This window comes from Phalacrocorax aristotelis, chromosome 1 (assembly GCF_949628215.1).
Source record: "Phalacrocorax aristotelis chromosome 1, bGulAri2.1, whole genome shotgun sequence".
In the NCBI taxonomy this organism is placed as follows: domain Eukaryota; kingdom Metazoa; phylum Chordata; class Aves; order Suliformes; family Phalacrocoracidae; genus Phalacrocorax; species Phalacrocorax aristotelis.
Window position 1 is genome coordinate 179,030,408 of NC_134276.1, and position 17,393 is coordinate 179,047,800.

Consider the following 17,393-nt stretch of genomic DNA (forward strand, 5'->3'; position numbering starts at 1 on the left):
TCATGACATATGTGTTCTTATATAAGTGAACTTCCATGAATTAGGGGGGAAACAAATCATGTATTTATTGCCCAAAACATATCATCCTGAAAGTGCCAAAAAGCTTCCTAAATAAAGAAAACAATTAACGTCATATCACAGGAACCTGAATTTACTTCAACTTCCACCATGAAATAAAAGGAGATACTGACATTATTGTGTATAATGCTGATCTTAATCATTTTGATGTTGAAGAATCAATTTACTCAAAATGTGCATCCACATCCAGTAAATAAGCCAACAAATTAAGATTTCAGTGTAAGGTACCTTTCTACTTTGTGATGATGCTTTTGACACGTTGGAAAAGGTACACCACACAGCGCAGTTTCAAGAGAAGTACCAACATTGCAACAAATTAAATCTCATCTAAAATTATTTTTTTACTGCAAACTGTTCTACAAGTGGACACAACATCGCAAGGTACTTTTAACAGTCAGAATTTCTCAACATCTCTTCAGTCTTTCAAAAGTCGGCGCTGTGTACAACTTAGATTTCTTTTTGGAAACCTTTCAGATTTCCACTTCTTCATACCACAAAGCATGGTACACACTCTGAAGAAGAGAGACAGCCTTCTTCTATGCATTTTTTTAGCCTAGTCTTTACATAAAATACCTGCTTCGCAGCTGTTCCCCTACTTCATGCCTTTTTTTTTTTAAATATATTTATATGCAACAAGTAATTTCTCACAAATTGCATTACTACTCAATGGTGAAAGACTCCAAGCGTATATGTGAACAAGTCCCCTACACAGCAGAGGAACAGAAGGAAGGTTGGCAGACCTTTTTTCCATCATTGTAATTCACTGGCAACACTTCCTTTGCAAGAACAGTTTTCACAATTAGAAGAAAAAAAATGCATTAAAAATAGTTACAAAGAATAATCAGTCTACCCCAAACAATGCAAGGTTTTAGCAGGCTGGAAGGGGAAAAGCGCTATTCTACTGAAGCCTGTGGAGAAGACTCAGAGTCATACAGACTGTATGAGAAGTACACGGTCCACCAACACAAGCATTAGTTACTTATTTTGCATTAGGATGGGCATCTTCCTACAATCCTTAGACAGGAATGATAATGCATGACATTACATTATCATTGTCTGTGTTATGAAAGCAGCCTTAGAAAAACTTGATTGCCAGGAAGTTGCCTACAAATCTAAACATTAACAGTTTATAATATAAAATAGTTGCAGTTGTTTTAATCTAGTCAGTCATGCTGCTTCTTTTTGGTGCCTGGAATCTCCTTGCTATTGTTTTCAAATACCCACATCCTTAGACTGCAACGAAAATGTTGTGGACATATAATTCTGAAACACGTAAGGACAAACAATACAACTGGCACCTACTGAATTTGGTATAGGCCCATTTTGGGGTTTTCAACATTGTTTTCTCTAACTACATATGTTAGCTACTACTGGTATCTAGTTCCATGGAAGCCTTGAACCATGCAAGTAAAACATGGGAAAGCGTTATCCTAATATTACAGGCTAGAGTTCGGCTATAAATTGGTTAAACAACTTACCCAGAGTCACTCATCACTTCAGTATGTAGCTCAGAAAGACAGAAAGCATGCTCCAACTCTTATGTTCACACTCAATCCATTGGATTATTGTCTGCTCAGTGAGAGTAACACAAAGTAGGAGTTTCCATTTTACCTCCCCCACAGCAGTGTTTTATATTTGTTTTAATTTTAGATAAACTATACTTTTTTACAAATAACTTGACCTCAGCCAACTATATTCATCTGTCTTTGATCTTCAAATACAAAATTTGAAGGCAGAACTTTGAAAATGCTTCAGAAGTTCAATAAACTACTCTCTACAACCAAAAAGAATCATGGGTGACATGAGGTACAAGATGATACTTAAAAAGACAAAAAACCTAAAACAAACAAACCCCCCCCACCATAATCCCAAAACAAAAGGAAAAGCAGAAGGAAACAATGGTCTACTTATTAATGAATTTCTGATCAACAACTCTTGCATTGCAATTCAACAAGAGAAGGATGTGCCTGAAAAAAGTCTCAATTATAATCAAGTTTTAATCTACCAGCATAATCTGAAAGTAATCCCCCTAGAAAACATAGAGAGTTGCAAAATTAAACATATTAGCAGTGTAAAAAGCGGTCAGATGGCAGAGCAAGCAAGTCAAGGGGAAAAAATAATGCCTGCTTTTCTGTAAGACTACTGATAACCAGCGCTATCTCAAGACCGGTCGGGGGGGAGGTGGGGAGGGGGTGGGTCTCAGTAACCTCTTTGGGCAAGTATCATTTACACCTTGCTTTGGGGCCCATTACACAACCAGACCAGAACCTGAGCTAGTGCACGCTACCACAATACAAATATTCAATTTTCAGCAGAGTATTAAGTGAAGGATAAATTATAAGTGAAAAGCAATCTAATATTTTAGGTTTTTTGGTTTATTATTTTTACTGATACAAACACAAAAAGATTTTAAGTCCTATGTAGAAATCTCTTACTGATTAGCACAGACCATGTTTGGTATACACACACCTTTTCTAAAAGCAAAATAATTCCATAAGGGCAATTTTAACCATTCTAGTGTGCAATAATTTCATTTGACACAATTCTTCCTACACTGTTATAATGGTCAATATAAGCATAGTTAGCTGTCAACATACAGCATCCATCCGGAAAACTCTCACACATGAAGTTAACTGCCAACAATCAAGTAGATGCTTTTAAGTCAGTAAGACTACCCACAGACTTTCGGTTGTTCATATGTTTTTAAAGGAACCTGGGTCAGGAGACCAACACAACACACAGAAAGAACGTATGTGCTAAAGCACATTTGGAAATAAACGAAAGGGGAATTAAAAAAAGGCTAAGCCTTTCCAGGAAACACAGCTGAAACGGGTTGTTTTGAATTGCTCAGTACAGCATACCTGAGACATCAGGATAAATTTCAAGCAAAAATATTAGCAGATCTTTGTTGTGTAGAAGAATGTCTACACGCCATTTTTTAATTTATTTACATCTCAAAAGCCCAGATGAAGCAAAGTTAACCTAACCTGAACTTCTTGGCTTTTGTCAACAAGCACTGTAATTCATGTATACACTGTATTAACAAAAAAAAAAAAAAAAAAAGACTACCACTTAGAGAGCAATCATTTAAATCTGTGGCAAAAAAAAAACCCTGTTTTGACTTACTATGGTACTGCACTTCTATGTAAACTGGCACAGAACTTTCTATCTAAGCTAACATTTAGAAACACACACAACAAATATAGCAAGTATTCTGCCAAGAATTTAAGAATTTTATATATATTTTAATAACACATTTTTAAGGTGCCCTTTAAATGTCTGTATTCAAGCACATTATAGCTTTAAGAGAAGACATAGTTAAAGAGTTAAATCCAAGGATCTACTTACTTTAAAACAAAATTCTGTACTTGGAGGCTTAGGCACACTTTCTATACTGCCTCATAACAAAACAAGCAATTCAATGTTTCCCTTAAGTTTCCAGATCAAGTCAGAAAGCCAGGTGCAAGAAACCTCTATTTTAATTCAACTATAGTGTATTTTTAAATTCTATTCACTTCTTGAGTCAATAATAACAAAAAGGTGCAAGATATTTTTACATAAACAAAAAAGTTATGATACAAGACTGCTGTAATCCTATCATGAGGTTACAACTTTGCAACTACTACACAACAGACAGACCCTCGTACCAACACAAAAAGAAGTAAAAATTTTTAAAAAGCTACAGCAGAAGCTAAAAATGCAATAATGTCTCTAATTTCAGAGCTAATTTCTATCTAGACAGAAAGAAGTTTGGAAGTATAGCAAACAGCAGAAATACTTTCTGAGAGCACACAGCTTTCCTGTGAAGGGGTTGAGGTACAGGCCAAGTCTTCCAGATGCCAACAGCCACTTATGGGACCAGTTTTTAATTTCAAACTTCAGGACATGTTAACTGCCCTATTTTTTTCCACTGAATACCAATTCTCTAAAATTAAATTATTTCAAAGAGAATTCAAATCAATTATTTTATAAATTCCAGGGAATTTTTTCTTCAGTTCTTAGCCAAGGGCTTTGGCTTTTATTTGTTGGTAGAAGTGACACACAAATGGGTTACAATAACAATGACTACTTTGACAGCAATATTAAGTTTCTAGAGAGACATGCAGACAAGGTTTATCTACCACTACACTCTTAGCTTTATCAACAGCTTCGTGAAAGTGAAATGGAAATACACTTGCAAGTCAAGTCAGTCAGCTCATGATAGGAAGTATTCAAATCCCTTCCTAAAATCAGACACAGTCAACACCCTGAAGTTTAGCATGCCAGCTGGATTCTCAACATAAACAACAGTGGAAGTTGGTGGGGAGGGGGGCAGAGAAGGCACTGGACCCATAATAGTCTTCAAGATCATAAAACTGGATCTTGCAAGTTGTGTTCTGTTAACACACTACTGCTCTAAGAGAACTCAAAGTACATCAACAGACACACAACAGTTCTTCCAGGTCCAAGCAAAGATGCCTTTGCAACATAAACCTAAACAATTATTTTGTTCTTGCAGGTCTTTACAAGTTTTAACAGTCTGAAACATATCCAAGTTTCCAGAAACATAAAGGCTTCCACTAACTGATGTGACAGCAGGTTTGATCATCTCAAACTCCCTTCCCCCAGCTGAAGAGCTAAGACTAGCAGCCAGTCACCAGCACCAGATGTTACTGCCGTGCAAGCGCACAGGAATGTCTCCTTCACACACTCAAGGCACATGCACGCACGTACATATACAAGAAGGAAACACAAAAAGTTCTTATCTTCCCCTGGGGATAAAATAGTGCAAAGTTGGAAACAAGTTTTTCCCCTGATGAAACAGACTTACAGGAGAAAGGAAAACATGCTTGTGTTAGATGTGGATCTACAGCAAAGCTGCTGATCCACATCTAACACAAACATGTTTTCATTTTCTCATATTACAAAACCTCCAAAACAAAGTTAGCTGTAACTTCACAAAAAAAAACCCATCACCCCAAAACAGAAATGCTAAACCCGGATACCTGTAAGCAAACCCGTTTCCGTCAGGAGCACATGTACCCAACTACAGCGTAAACACTGCCTCTCGCACCCTTCCCCAGGGCTCTGGTGTCCCCCTCTCACCCCTAACCTGTCACCCTCTGCCACCGGCCCGCTCCCCTCGGCTCGGGCTGACAGCAGAGCTGCTGACCCCGGCCCGGCGGGCAAGGCAAGGCGGCTGCCTCCTCCGGGAGCCGCGCTCAGGAGAGCGGCTCTCTCCCTTTCAAGTTTGTTTTACAAACGCGTCTGAAGGGAACACCAGAACCTGTTTACACACCGCCTTAACCGCCGCCAGGAGGAGAGTGCAAAAGGCGCAGGCTTAAAAAAAAAAAAAAAAGAAAAAATGTATATTTTTCGAAAGCAAAGCAGCCCGCAGTACCCCTGCCTTCCTCAGGCCGGGCCCTGCCGGGGGCCGGCGGAGCAGGCCGCAGGGCCACCCCGGAGAGGCGGGCAGCCCGGCGCCGCTCGGGAGCGGGGCCGCCGGTGGCTCCGGCCGCGGGCGGCCGGTTTCACTGCCCCGACGCCGGGCCCGGGGAGAGGCGGCGGGCGGGGACCGGGCGGCCGTACACCCTCCGCCGCGGCAGGGAGACGGGCCCGGCTGAGAAGGAAGAGAAGGCGGGCAGCGGGGTGGAGGTGGGCCGCGGAGGCGACGCCGCTAGGCCCGGGGCCGGGTGGCGAGGCGGCGGCGGCGGGAAGGAGCCGTCCCGGGCGGGCCGAGCGAGCCGCGGGGCGGGCTGCCAGCGGCGGCCGCCGAGGATGCGGGGCCCAGGCAACGCTGGGCCGCGGCCTCGGCCGGCCCCGGAGCGGCGCCCGGCGGCCGCCGCCGCCCGCAGGCGCGGAGTAGGGCGGGGGGCGGCGGGCCGGGTCGGGCCTACGGCCGCGCTCCGGGCTCGGGCGCCGCGCGTCCCCCCCGCTCCCCCTCGGAGACAAAAGCAAACGGAAACCCGGCGGGACGGGCCCGGGCCCGCGGGGCCTCACCGCGGGCCGCGCCGCCGCCCGGCCCTCCTTCACCGGGCCGCAGCCGGGAGGGCGGCGGAGCCGGGGGTGGTGGCGGGGGCCGGGGGAGGGGGCGGCCGGGGCCGGACTCACCGCATGAATTTTCTTGTCCCGCGGATCCAAGATGGCTGAGTATCCAGCACGGAGGATGCTGGGGGAGCAACCTTTACCCTCTGACCCGGCCGCCGCCGTGACCCCGCCGCCGCCGCTCAGCGCCGGCAGCTAGCGGAGGGAGGCGGGGGCGGGTACTGCAGCACGGCCCGGCGGGACGCGGAGCGGAGCGGCGATGCAGTGGGGACAGGGTGCAGGAGGAGGAGGAAGGAGCAGCGAGGCTCGCTCTGCTGCGCTCCCTCCGCCTCCCGCGGGAGAGGCGGCCCAACGCTCGGGCAGTGGGGCACTGCAGGCCGCGGGACGGCCGGGCCCTGCCGCGCTCCGCGGGGCCGGGCGAGGCGGAGGCGCTGCTGGCCAAGGGCGCGGGGTGGCGGTGCCTGGGACGGACCCCGTTTTGTGAGGGAAGAGGCTGGCCCGGCCCGGCCCAGCGCGGAGCCTGCGCGGGGCCCGACCTGGGCTGGGGGCGCAGCGGGGCACCTCGGTCCTTCTCTCACCCTGTGGAGGCAGGAGCCCCGGGGGTGCCGGGGTGCTGAGGAGACCTACCCCGGGCGGCCGTGCTCCCCCTGAGGAAGCACCCCAGCTTCCAGAGGGGGAATCCCATCGCCTGCGGCCCCGGTCTGCGGGAGGCACGGCCTGGGCCGGCTGTAGGCTGAGCACTGGCCTGCCCGGGATCCGGGTCGGGAGCTACCGTCTTGAGGAGATAAATTGTGTCAAAGTTCATATTTTCTCTGCCGGTGAGGTAGGGTTGGGCGGGCAGGCCTTGCCATCCACTTTGTATGTTATTAAAATGGAAAAGCGTTGCCAAGATGACACAACTGGACTTTTTTGTTCAACCCTGAAAACGTGTATGTTTTAACAATGGCTCAAGTATAGCAAATGCAGATGCACAAAACACTGATGATGCAAATAATCCCCTTGAATTCAATGGGACTGTCAATGGTACAAAAGCTAAGCCTGTACATGTGTGTTTACAGGCTGGAGGTCAACGTTATTTGTGAACTGGCTTCTCTGCCCCAGCAGGAACAACAATGGTGCCTCTACCTTAACTTTTTAATGAAATGATAAAATAATTATGAAATAATTAATTTTGTTATGAAATAATGAGTTTACAAAGTCAAACAAGAAGATGAGCGTATAATAATTCACCAGAAATAGCAGGTTTCTTCCAATAAATTCACAAGTGTGCTTTCTTCTCAGGTTTGATTTTGAAGCTCCAAACTGAATTTAAAAAACAAGTATTCAGTAGGTTACGCAACACTAATATTTTATAGAAACATTAGTACCTACAGTAACATGTCTGTCAACATAAGCATGTTTTGAAGATCACAGAATCACAGAATGAAAGAACAGAGTCTTTCATCTAAACTAGGAGACCAGTTCCTTAATGCCACCGCCTTTTTGTGCAGCACAATTGCGTGCTGAGCATGGTTACCATGTCATTGAAATGAATGTCTATACACTTTGGCCAGGAAAATACTGCATTTTATTATTCTGATATTTTAACCTTTCCTTTGTCACTTTCCTATTTGTCACTCAAATATTCATGCATTTGCTATAAACAAATAGTTATAAAACACCATAAGCATTAAATAGAGTAATCTGTGAACTTCTGGAGTACTTTTGTTGTTCAGTCTCAAAAACTAAAGATCTCTTTACACCACATGACACATATAAAGGCAGTACTTTTATACTGTAAACAGTAATGATTCTTATTAATCTTTACTGTTAAATAAGCTTTTCTATAGCCTGACTGAGCCATTTACATCCATTTATAAGCATTTTGCTTCATTATGTTTCATTTTACACTTCAGTGGTTTGAGTTTCTTTTTCAAAAGCTGATTTTTGTTATATTTCCCCAAAGAGATGTAATTTAAGACATACAATACCCAGTGATGTACCCAAGGATGCAAGCAAACCAAGCACCTGACATTGTCATTGCATCTATGGGGGCTGATCTCTCTGTCCATTACAAAACTGCAGTTTACATGCAAATCAGTTAACATTTGTATGACAAGAAGCCTGTACGGTTCAACAGAGATAGGGAACGGAAAAAAAAACAAAAAAAGGTTTTCTTGTCTTAGACTGGTTAACTTAGTATAACAACGTAACTAGCAATCACAATGTGTGCAAATTGTGATATAAATTTTGATAATTAAAAAAAATAACCTAACCTGCCCTTCTGCCTAAAACTGTGTGTTTAGTTGAGGAACATCAACACTGTGGCTATAGTAGGTGTGTATGCGACTTCCTTGTTTGTTTTCTTAAAGAAAGTGAAAGCTGTTAGCATTTTAATGCTTCGAAATAACCTTTGAAGCTGCGAAAGAGGATGTGTTGTCATGTGTGTGCCGTGTTCATACATTTGCTACTTTTGGTCTCAGCTCAATACATTTTTCTACAGTGGTGAGTCCTGTTTTGCATAGTTGCACCTGCTTAATTAAAAGAGGCATCCTGAGCTCATTTAATGCAATGGCTGCTAATCATGTGTGGACGCTCCTAATCCCTTTTGAATCTTGTGTGGTACAGTCTGACCTCCTTGTGTCTTTGTCTACAAACAGATATACATTTGTCATTTCTAATCTCATTTAATTGATGGCACCTTTTTTTTCTTGACTTATTTCACAGACTGGGCTGATGCATATTAATTTTTAATCAATATAAGAAAATCTATAGGAGTCAGTTTGCAAACCTTTGTCTATGACAGCACAGGTGAAGGAGCTTTAATACATGATAGCAGCAATTACAGAAAACCCATCCTGCAGCTGATTGCATGTGGAGGCCCATGCAGTCAACAATTCATGTGGTGCTGTTAAAGTCAATCAGCACAGTCTTCTACCTAATCTTTGTGAAGGCCGGGCCTTAATGTGCACGTTCTGAAGTAGGCATGACATTCATCTAGTAACCTTTTGCATTTCCAGCTGGCTATTGCTTCTGCTAATGCCCACAGAGGGCTAAAAGCCTACAGCATCTGGCAGGAAAACTTGGGAAGAGATCATCAAGAGAAATGAATGTGCTCAGAATCCCCAAACGCTTCATTGTCAGGGCTCTGGGTGTTCTCTGGAAATTCTCTGCAGTTTTTCTAAACCTTTGCTCCAGAGAGTTTGTGGATACTCTTTGGCCGCATTCAAAGTGTCACCAATAGATGTAGGCAATGCAATTGCAGAAGTGGGAGGAAGGCAAATTGCCCAGAGTTTGTGCAGGTCACAGTTAGGGTGTTCCAAAACATAAAATTAAATTAGTCATAGTAAGATCATCCTCGATCACGCGTGGAGGCAGAACATAATGAATAGCCAACCTCATAAGTAACCTTTAAATAGGGCAAAAAGTGCATTGGAGCGCAGGAAGGGTTTTTCCTTCTCCCACCTACAGATTGTCCCAGTATTCCTCAGGAAAAACAAATACAGTGCAATCACCTAGAGCACGGGTTAGCAGCTTTTCAGTGGTGCTGAAACAGGCTGTATTTTTCTTCCTCAAATTAGGGCTTAAGTCCCTTGGAAGAAACAGCTTGAACCAGAAGACAGCGCCCCTCGATTGCAAGGTGCATTTGATTAACTAAAACAGTGAAACACCACTTCTGAAGGAGGCAGAAGTTTCTGATTTTTGCTGAACTCACAACTGTGTGAGGCTCATGAATTGTGAGTGGCAGCATCTCATGGATGTCTTTCTTGCTCCATGATGTTCAAAAGTCTGGCGGTTTGCTTTCTTTGGAAGAAAGTTGTAGGGTTACAATGCTGCTCTGTAAGAATCTTTGCTCTAGAAGAACGTAGCAGATTTTTTTTTCATAAATATAACCTATTTGATTTTTTAAAATATTTATAAAACACAAGGATAAAGGTGTGTTCAAAGTGTACACCAAATCTGATATTAAAGATGTCACCAAAAAGAGTTGTTAAAACATTTTTTCAAGAATAAAGGAACTAAGACCTCTCATTTTCTTAGTGTATTTTCTCATCATTCTTAATTATTACACTAACATAGAGCACAAAATACTTAGATTTGGCAGCATTTGGTTAGTTAGGTTGACTTTTGCAAGTTACTCTCCCATTTCTAGTTTACTTAGGAAAGGTAAGGGAAGGATCAGCTGTTTCCATGGCACTGTCCTTATCCATCCTTTCACTCCTACAGGGGATTTCCAGGAATGGCTGCTGGCAAGGGAAGCCCTAGAAGTGCAGCTCCATTGCTGTTTTAGTGTTAAAACGTATCACAAGGTATCCACACAGATGGCCTCTCATCTGCTGGATTTGTAGTTTCCAGGAGGGAATATTGGGAGTGGAAGTATCTTTCTCTCAGTCTTTCATATATTTTTACTATCAGGAAACCCTATCTCAGCCTTCTGCTGTAGTGCCTTCAGTGTCTGATTTAGTGCTAATTATACCAGAGCATCAGGGAGAAAAAAATACCACGTTTAAAAAGAAATCTGCCAATTCTGGAAAATAATATGACCCCAAACAGGAGGTAAAATGTAAAACTTTCCAAAAATAAGACGCTTCACGCTGCCATATAGCAACTAAGAGGTCTGCCAGAGTGCTAGTAAATGAGAGGATAAATCAAGAACTAGAGATAGCAGCAGTTTCAAGTGTTTCTTAAGACAAAGAGAAGAATAAGGCTACAGACAGAAATATGTTTTCCAGAGGAGAGAAAGTATTAGAGAAACACAAGCCGGTGCCAGAGTAGGTGCTGACTGACATTCCCAAGCATGATTATCCCCGGAGAGATGGGAGTTACAGCAGTGGTGACAGGGGAACCTTTCCTATCTCAGTTCTCAAGATTGCAGTCACTGGTGCTCTTGCTGGTGGTCATTGGAGAACTGCCTGGTCAGACATGCATTTCTCATTTGAAACTATTAAATCATGTCAAAAGACAATGTTTTATTTTGGGTGTTGTGGGCTTTTTGGCATGATTTTTCCTTGTGACTAACTGATGCAGGTACTATGAATATGCACTACATAGGACGGTCTGCATTAAGCTGCAGTCCCTATTGATAAAAACAGAGACTTGAGTGCTGGACTCTCATTTGTGCTTCTTGACAGCTTTTCATGTTTGTCAGGCCTATTTCCAAAAGGGTGCTCTCCCCTAAATAAGTGTTAATAAGCATAGCAAATGAACTCTGGCTATAGCAGATGATTATATCCTGCCATCCTACCAGAAGCCAGAGGACTCCGGCATCACGGTCCCGCTGGGCAGGGTGCTGGGTACATGGCCCCAGCCCTGTTCAAGCAAGTTGCCAGCATGCAGCTACAAAAGTTAAGCCAACTCATACCACTTGGCAGGAGTTTGATGGTGCCTGGAGAAGGGTCCCTGAGCTCCCCAGCAGTGCTGTTACCTACCTGTGTCTCATGCCGGACCCATAGCCTGCAGGTGGTTTCACATGTGGGCAAACTCTGGGAGTGCTTGATGACTGTGGAAGCATTTGTCTTGGCTTTGTGCACATCCTTTTGCTCTTGCCAACCTTGGTGTATCTGCCCATTCATCCCAATGAAGGCTGAAACCCAAATCGTAAGTCCAAAACTGCTGCTTACCTCCTTAGCCAATTCAAGCAGTGGCATGTTGCTAGGCCAATGAGAGAGAGAACTTGCTGCATCAAAGCTAATCTGTGTCTGCAGCCAGTATCCTGAATTGAATTACTTTTCATTCTGGCTTGCATAGAACCAACTCCCAGCATGCCTGGGAATCTCCAATGGCCTTTACCGTCGCACGGCTGAGACCGAGCCTTCCCAGCTAAGCAAGAACCCTGCTGTATCATGGAGTATAGTGTTCTGTAATGGAGCAATAGCAGCTACTTCTGAGCTCTTCTTTACCTTCACTACACTGCCCAGGCAACTACTGGAGACAGGGCACTACTGGAGGAGTCCAGCAGAGAGCTACAAACATGACCAGGGGACTGGAACATCTATCTCTCTTATGAAGGAAGGCTGAGAGACCTGGGTTTGTTCAGCCTGGAGAAGACTGAGGGGGGATCTCCTCAATGCTTATAAATATCTAAAGGCTGGGTGTCAAGAGAATGGGGCCAGACTCTTTTCAGTGGTGCCTAATAACAGGACAAGGGCAATGGGCACAAGTCGGAACACAGGAAGTTCCACTTAAACATGAGAAAAAACTTCTTTACTGTGAGGGTGACAGAGCAGTGGAACAGGCTGCCCAGGGAGGTTGTGGAGTCTCCTTCCCTAGAACCATTCAAAACCCAACTGGATGCATCCCTCTGCCCCCTGCTCTGGGTGTCCCTGCTCAAGCAGGGGGGTTGGATGAGATGATCTCCAGAGGTCCCTTCCAACCCCTACCATTCTGTGATTCTGTGCCTAGCAAGAGTTATAACTATGTGCACTTGCCAGCTCAAGACCCTCCAGAAGTTTCCTGGGTCTCAGCTTTGTTGCAGCCATTAGAATGCTGGTTTATTACAAAACTGTCCCCACTGCCGTGGATACTACTGATAGTGATGGTTCCCTACTCCTCTCCCAGTCAGGACCATAAATTCAGACTTTTGTTAGGCATGCAGCTGAGCTATTTATGAAATCTCATGATGCAGAGATTTGACTGTAAATATTGCCTGCTCAAACGTTTGAACTTCTCCCACCTCTTCCCACACCCATCCTGCTCATTTTCAATACTCTTAGTGCAGGAGCTGCCCAGATCTGAGAGCAAGGGAGCCACTCTGCATGGGGAGACCAATGGACATAGGTAGTCTGCTTCTTCCCCAGTCAGACATGTCTCTCAGCAGAAATGAGATTAATTTTAAATTCCATGGCGTGCCATGCTCCCATCACCTCCAGCAAAGCCTGTGGTTCCTATTGCAGCCCTGCTCCTCATTTAGTTCTGCTTCTTACCTGACTTGGCATTGAGAAAAGTGGCAGCATCTTCAGAGAAAAAAAGTTAGATTTTCTTTATTTTCTCTCTCTCCCTCTTTCCCCCTCGCCCTTTCTCTCTTTCTTGTGTTCTCTCTCTTTTGATGTATGTTTTCCTCTTCTTTCTGTCTTTTTGAAATCACATGCACAGTGATATAAATATTCTGCCAGTAAGCAGCCAAATCTTTTTAGTACAAGAGGCTAACCCCATTCCTGCCATGGCTTCTGCACAAAGAAACTGCTGTGCCTGTTGGGGAGCCCCACAGATTTCAGCGAGGGCCTAAAACAGCAGGTCTTATTGTGCAAAACTTACAATTACGATTTCTACATGCAGGATGTTTCCTGTTTCATTACACGTTGTGATAGCTACAAATAAAAGCACTTAAATCCCAAGTACTGCAGCAGGGCAGTACTCAGGCAGAAGCTGTGGCAGGTGGTGCCTGGGCTGAGCATGGCAGACCCAGGCAGACAACCCTGCACCTTTTAAAATCTTTTTTTCTTAGATACAGTCCCAGCAAGCTTATATTCACAGCAAGTCCATGGAGTATATGCACTTCCCCTTATAACTAAGCAATGGTGTAACACTGATTCCCAGTGGTATCTGAAATGATACAGTATCACGTACTGGCAGAAGTCATGTATCTCACGCAAATACATTTTATTTGTTATATTATTCTTTTGATGTTAAGTCAGATGAATTTGAAAGCTAAGCATACGATTCATCCCACCACTATACCTGTATGAAAAGGAGGCACCTAAAGTTTAGGCTAGGTGTTCATCTATCCAGTCTTTATCCAGTCTTCCTGCAAGTCAATGGAGAGAGAAGGGAATTTTTACTCCTGTTACCTCCCAAGGGTGGGTGTCCTGCTGGCTGCAGGTGACCGGTGTATTTGGAATGTGTGGCACTCAGATGGCTAGCACTAGCTGTGAGAAATTCTGCCTTACAGAGTCTGTGTACTCGGGAAGCCTGAATATTACTTGTTCTGCATATTTAGGAGGTGTTTAGTAAAAAGTAAGTTTGTGCACAAATGTAAGATTTTCCACTCAGGGCGTGTGTTTGGAAAGTATGCAAGAAGGTCTATCTTTTATGCACTGTATTGTAAACCTGGTCATGAAATATTATGTTGGCATAAAAGAACAGGAAGTATTCTCTTGATTGCAAGATTTAATTTAATAAGAAGCTCCAAGATATAAAACTATGTAATCCTAATGTATATTCCTAAAAACTTTCAGAAGGACCCTGCCTTTTTCAGGGCTGGAGAAATCATCTGCACGAAAACAATTTCTTAATGTGAAATTGTTACTAACTTCTGTGCTGGTTTTGACTGGGGTAGGGTTAATTTGCTTCATAGTAGCTAGTTTAGGGATAGTAGCTAGTTTTGAATCTGTGCTGAAAACAGAGTTGATAACACAGGGATGTTTTAGTTGCTGCTGAGCAGTGCTTACACATGGTCAAGGCTGTTTCTGCTTGTCACACCACCCCACCAGCGAGTGGGCTGGGGGTGCACAAGGAGCTGGGAGGGGACACAGCTGGGACAGCTGACCCCGACTGACCAAAGGGATATTCCACACCATATGATGTCATGCTCAGCATATAAAGCTGGGGGAAGAAGAAGGAAGCGGAGGATGTTCATAGTGATGGCGTTTTGTCTTCCCAAGCAACCGTCACACGTGATGGAGCCCTGCTTTCCTGGAGATGGCTGAACACCTGCCTGCCCATGGGAAGTACTGAATGAATTCTTTGTTTTGCTTTGCTTCCACGTGCAGCTTTTGCTTTACCTAGCAAACTGTCTTTATCTCAATCCATGAGTTTTCTCACTTTTACTCTTCTGATTGCCTCCCCCATCCCACTGGAGGGAGAGTGAGAAAGTGGCTATGTGGTGCTTAGTTGCTGTTACACCATGGCAGCTTCTTAAAATGTAAGTAGTCGTTCTAACATCCTCTGTTTTCATACCGATTAAGTTATGTGTTGTTTTTTAGTATGAAGGCAAATTTATTTCAAATTCACCAGCATAAAGAGCTGTTATGAGCTGCAGAGATCAAGGTTCTAGTGTTATAAATACAGAGCTGGAGACAGTCCTCTCCTGAGTGCTTACTGTCAAAACAGACAAGACAGAATGGAGGAAATGATGGAAAAGTGCTGAATTGACTGTGATAGTCTCCTCTCCCAAGCTCCAGTGCAGGGGTAAAGATGCTGACTAGGACTGCAGATGGACTAGCTTACCCTACAGTTAGCTTGGCCTTTCCAGTTCAAGAAAAGTGTTTCCCTAGGGAGAAAAACAATATAAGAAGTGATTTATATTCAGACATGGAATATCCTGAGTGAGACTTTAATGATTTTTAGCATTGTTAGCGTGGCAAGAGATTTTGTGATGAATAGTTTTGGCTTCCACATCCTTGTTAGCAATCCATACCAGCACCCAAGTAAAATACTAGCTGAAGGCTGGCGAGTATGAGCTTTTCTGAAAAAGTGTACAAATATGAGATAATCTGAGACATCTTCTTCAGCAACCCAGGTACACTCTGACCCTATCCCAACTTCCCCACTCAGCCTTTAGTGTTACTTTATTGAGAACATTTATGAAGATTTCTCATGCTCATCCAGTGAAAAGATAGTTGGTGCTCTGAGCCCTGAAACCACTTAGGGTTTGGTCAGAAACTAAATCTGACTTCAGAGTTCGCAATATTGACCCTAAAAATTGTGGCCCCTCTTCTGTTCATTCATACTTGTTTAAAAAAAAAAGTAAATGGATTAATTTTGTAGCAGCAGGCTTTGTGCCAAATCAAGAGCCTAGCTTAATGCCAGACCATGTGTTGTCAATCCTTCAGAAGTTAACATAAAATCAGGAAAAGCTATGAACTAGCTCTGGCTGGGTCAGCAAGCCCTCACCAGGATGGACCAGAGTGTGCCGTGACTCAGAAGTGCGCATATCTGGCATGAGCCATCATGGCATTGTGGTCTAAGGGTAAAGAGCCATATTTTGGGCTGGGTTTTTTTAGTGTGACTAGTCACATTGCAAACTGACAAAAAGCTGCTTAGCCCAGGCTGCCCTAATAATTAGGCCTCTGTGCTCAGCTAACAAAGTTACGTTGTTTTCAGGGAGGATGAGCTGTGGGAGAGGCCTCACATCTGCCTGCAAAACATCGAATGGACCTACCCTGGGAGCACAGCCTGTGCATTGCTGTGCTGCATGGTGAAGCACTACGAAGTTTGGTCTTTGCGCTTCTTCACCCTTCTCTGGGGTGAAGTGCCTGAGTCTGTCATTATCCATTGCCTTTGGATACCTGAGATGGCATTGCTATCTGCTCTGGTGCAGATAGGGATTTTACTGTCCTATCAACCATTAAAGCCATGTCTGTAGCCATCGCTTCTGGTTGTCAAAGCACTAAAGCAATAAAAAGGAGTACAGTGTACAACACTTGTTGCCAAAATCATCCAGGTCTGAGCTGAAACCGAAACACCGATCACTAGGCATTAACCACTGCTGGCTTAACTCTTCCTGAGCAAATTCACATTTACAGAAGTAGTTTTATATAGTCCCTTGTAATTCCCATAGACGTTCTTAAGCAGAACTTAGGTAGACAAGTTTCAGTGTTATCGATATTATCATTATTATAGTTGCCTGTAGAAGACTTGTGTTTAACCAAGCCCAGGTTGCAATGTGTTAGGTCAGGACCTGCCCTGAAAGGCTCCCGGTGTGACAGCCAGCTGCTGTGGAGTAGGGGATATCGGTTTCCAGAGCAGCCTGAGGCAGAACGCTTGAGCCCTTTTCCCAGGCGGATCTAACAGCCAGAAGCAGACTGTTGTCTCTGTTTCTCCAGATGGTTGCTCTGTCCAAGTGTCCAGCCTCAACTTTTCCTTCCACTATCTGTTGCCACTGTAAATAAAGAAATGCGTGATGCCAACCAAATTTTCACTATTTATCAGGAAAAATATACCCTAATTCAAGCCTATTGTGAAGTGGCTTCTGTGTATTGGCCTCATGGTAGTTTCAGTAGAAGATTTTCCTGATGCTAGATAAAAATTATGTTGGAGGGAAGGGAGTAACCCCATTGCTAAAACCTATATTTCTAAGCTCACCGTTGACGATTTTCATAAGTTTAATCATATCTAATGCATTAAAGAATTTATCATTTGTAACATAGAGTTAAAATCCCCGTAGTGTAATACAGCAGTAACTTGTACATATTCATCTGGAGAAGTGCAAGCAATTATTTTTTTGTTTACAGTATTATCAAATATTTTACATTTTATGGTTGTTTAGGGAGAAGGAAAGCTGTTGAATTAGTTCAGAATAATTCCTTATTTGTATTCTCTAAACCGGGCAAACAGTCTCTCACTTCTCCTTTATAAGAGACATTCTATGAGCA

The 17,393-nt window shown here is 43.7% G+C and overlaps 1 protein-coding gene across 4 annotated transcripts in view; it reads right to left on the bottom strand.

The window, feature by feature from the left end:
* The window catches only part of CNOT2 (CCR4-NOT transcription complex subunit 2), a 94,008-nt gene extending 87,572 nt beyond the window's left edge, over nucleotides 1–6,436 (bottom strand). Inside the window, exon 1 of one of the 4 annotated variants that reach the window (XM_075080818.1) lies at nucleotides 6,169–6,436. The gene's annotated coding sequence lies outside the window, so the exon portion shown is untranslated. The remainder of the gene's footprint in view (nucleotides 1–6,168) is intronic. The other 3 variants (XM_075080817.1, XM_075080816.1, XM_075080815.1) reach the window with 3 other exon arrangements.
* Nucleotides 6,437–17,393: the final 10,957 nt, after the last annotated feature.